This window comes from Phodopus roborovskii, unplaced genomic scaffold (assembly GCF_943737965.1).
Source record: "Phodopus roborovskii unplaced genomic scaffold, PHOROB, whole genome shotgun sequence".
In the NCBI taxonomy this organism is placed as follows: domain Eukaryota; kingdom Metazoa; phylum Chordata; class Mammalia; order Rodentia; family Cricetidae; genus Phodopus; species Phodopus roborovskii.
The window spans coordinates 15,105,924-15,108,797 of NW_026126588.1; the positions used below are offsets into that span (position 1 = coordinate 15,105,924).

The following is a 2,874-nucleotide window of genomic DNA, read 5'->3' on the forward strand; positions in this document are numbered from 1 at the left end:
CGTTCATGTCTCAAATTGACAAGGGCACAGACTCTGGAGAGGAGGGAGAGACTCAGAGGAATAATGAAATAGATCAATGACCATGTTGAAGATTAGTTCCTAAATTAAAACAATAACAAAAACCTTGAAAACAGAGGAGTGAAGGAGAGCCATTTTGCTATGTTATGCGTTCTTGTTCATTTGAAGAATGAACTGTATAGGCAAGACCAGGACAGCAACAGGTCCACTATTACATTGACCTTAAGTAGGTTGTAGTACCTGGAGTATAGTTTAGTGAGCTCATTGGAGGTGCAGGCCTATGCTTGAATTGAATAATGTATTGAATAATTGGATATAAGAGTAAAGATGTTAAAAAGAGAACTCTGGATTTCTGGTGAAGATATACAGTAAAAAAGACCAAAATCTTCATACATATACAATACCTATAAAATGAGATTTAAGAAAATATAATCCCGACTCCACAGATGTTTCTCTGTGCAGTGGGGTGTGGGCTGCTTTCGCACTCCTGGGATGGGATTGCAGCGGTCTCCGCCATGAGCACCAGCACCTTCGTCCAGTTGGAGCCACTCAACTACTGTGGCGGGGTCCATGTGGAGCCGGTGGAAAGCTGAGGCACGGAGACAGCATTGGAGCCGGCCACCGACTGAGTGATAGCTACTTTATAGTGTTCAGGAGAAAGAGAAGTAAGTTTGGCTGTTAAAAATGCAAAGGCTGCCTATAAAGTCTGGAGTAAGAAATCTGGCATGGAGGGCTGCGGAGTCCTTTTAGAGGCTGTCCGGATGATAAAGGAGCAGAAGGAAGGATGCAATTGCCACCATTGAGCCAATCAACAACGGAAAGTCCATATTTGAGGCCCGCCTGGCTGTTGACACTTCCTGGCAGTGCCTAGAATACTACTATGCAGGACTGGCTGCATCCATGGCAGGAGAGCATGTCCAACTCCCAGGTGGGTCCTTTGGCTGCACCAGAAGAGAGCCACTTGGAGGGGTGGAGGGGATAGGAGCATGGAACTGCCCTTTCCACATTGCCTGTTGGAAGTCTGCTCCTTCTTTGGCATGTGGTAATGCCATGATCTTTAAGCCCTCACACCTGTGTCTGCTTTGTTCCTGGCTGAGATCTACACCAAAGCTGGCATGCCTCCTGGGCTCTTCAATGTGGCGCAAGGTGGGGCTGCTACAGGCCAGTTTCTCTGTCAGCATCCTGATGTGGCCAAAGCCTCCTTCACTAGAAGTGTGCCTACTGGCATGAAGATCATGGAGATGTCAGCGTCAATTTGGAGGCAAATCTCCTCTTATCATCTTCTCAGACTGTGACCTAGGGAACACTGTGAAGGGGGCGTTGTTGGCTAACTTCCTCTCACAAGGCCAGGTTTGCTGTAATGGTACCGGAGTGTTTGTGCAAAAGGAAATGGTTGATAAATTTACAGAAGTTATGAAGCAGACTAAAAAGATAAGAATCTGAGACCACCTTCTGGAAGATAAAAGGATGGGGCCACTCTTCAATAGTCCGTATCTCGAACAGGTTTATAAAATTAGTAAAGCAGCAGGGTTCTACCGTGCTCTATGGTGGAGATCTGTATGTTCCGACGGATCCTAAATTAAAATGTGGATATTACATGACACCTTGCATTTTAACTAATTGCAGAGATGACATGACCTGTGTGAAATAAGAGATCTTTGGACCAGTTATGTCCATTTTATCGTTTGAAACTGAAGCTGAGATTCTGGTGCAGGCCAATGATACCAGTTTTGGACTAGCAGCTGGTGTCTTTACCAGTGATATCCAGCGGGCTCACAGAGTAGCAGCTGAGATTCAGGTAGGAACGTGCTACATTAACAACTACAATCTCAGTCCGGCGGGGTTACCTTTTGGTGGATATAAGACTTCAGGATTTGGCAGAGAGAACGGCTGGGTAACAATTGAGTACTACTCACAGCTAAAGACTGTGTATGTGAAGATGGGTGACGTGGTTTGAAAGCCAGTGAATCCCATATACATGGCCAGGCTTTGGAATGAACTGACTGCCTTTACAGCAGTATGACTGATTAGCTACTTACATCCATGCTTTGGGTCACTCAGGATGAGAGAATGGGTCAGTATTGTCTTCCATCTTGCCCTCCCCCTTCTCAGTTGAAAATGTGCACAAGTGCCTTCCAGACACTAGCCAGGGAATTTGTTCTTCCCGAAAGTGCCCATGATCCATAAACCCCAAGCAAGACACTATTCAAAACAGCCTGGCCACAGCTCTGCTCCAACACATCTATCTCACCAACAATGGCAACTTTCTAGGTCACTCTACAGATACCTTCTTGGGTTCCCGATGAATCAGTAGACATATTCTCTTTGTTCATTGACAGTTAAACCATTAAAATTTTCTTAAAGTTTTTTTTTTTCCTGAGAGAGAAAGTGTTTGGGTTTTGTTTGTTTGTTTCGTTGGTTTGGTTTGGTTTGGTTTATCATGATAGGGTTTCTCTGTAGCTTTGGAGCCTGTCCTGGAACTAGCTCTGTAGATCAGGCTGGCTTCGAACTCAAAGATCTACCTGCCTCTGCCTCCCAAGTGCTGAGATTGAAGGCGTGCACCACCAGTGCCTAGCCAGAAATGTCTTATTACTTTTGGAAAAAGTCATTCATTGGTATTTTTAAAAAGCTATGGTGTTATTGGCTAGCAAGACAGCTCAGTGTGTAAGGTCTTACCACAGAAGCCCAATGACCTTAGTTCTGTCCCCAGACCCCACATAAAGGGTGGTGTGCTCTTTCTCTGTATCTCATACATGCACAATAATAAAACCTTTTGCAAAAGCTGGGGAAAAAAAAGAAAAAAAATATAATCCCATAAAGCAAAAAGAAAGCAACAGCCTATCGGAGGAAAATTAG

General features: G+C 44.6%; 1 pseudogene; it reads left to right on the forward strand.

Annotated features, from left to right (window-relative positions):
- The first annotated feature begins 524 nt into the window (after nucleotides 1–524).
- Nucleotides 525–1,975, forward strand: LOC127236592 (4-trimethylaminobutyraldehyde dehydrogenase-like; annotated as a pseudogene).
- Nucleotides 1,976–2,874: the final 899 nt, after the last annotated feature.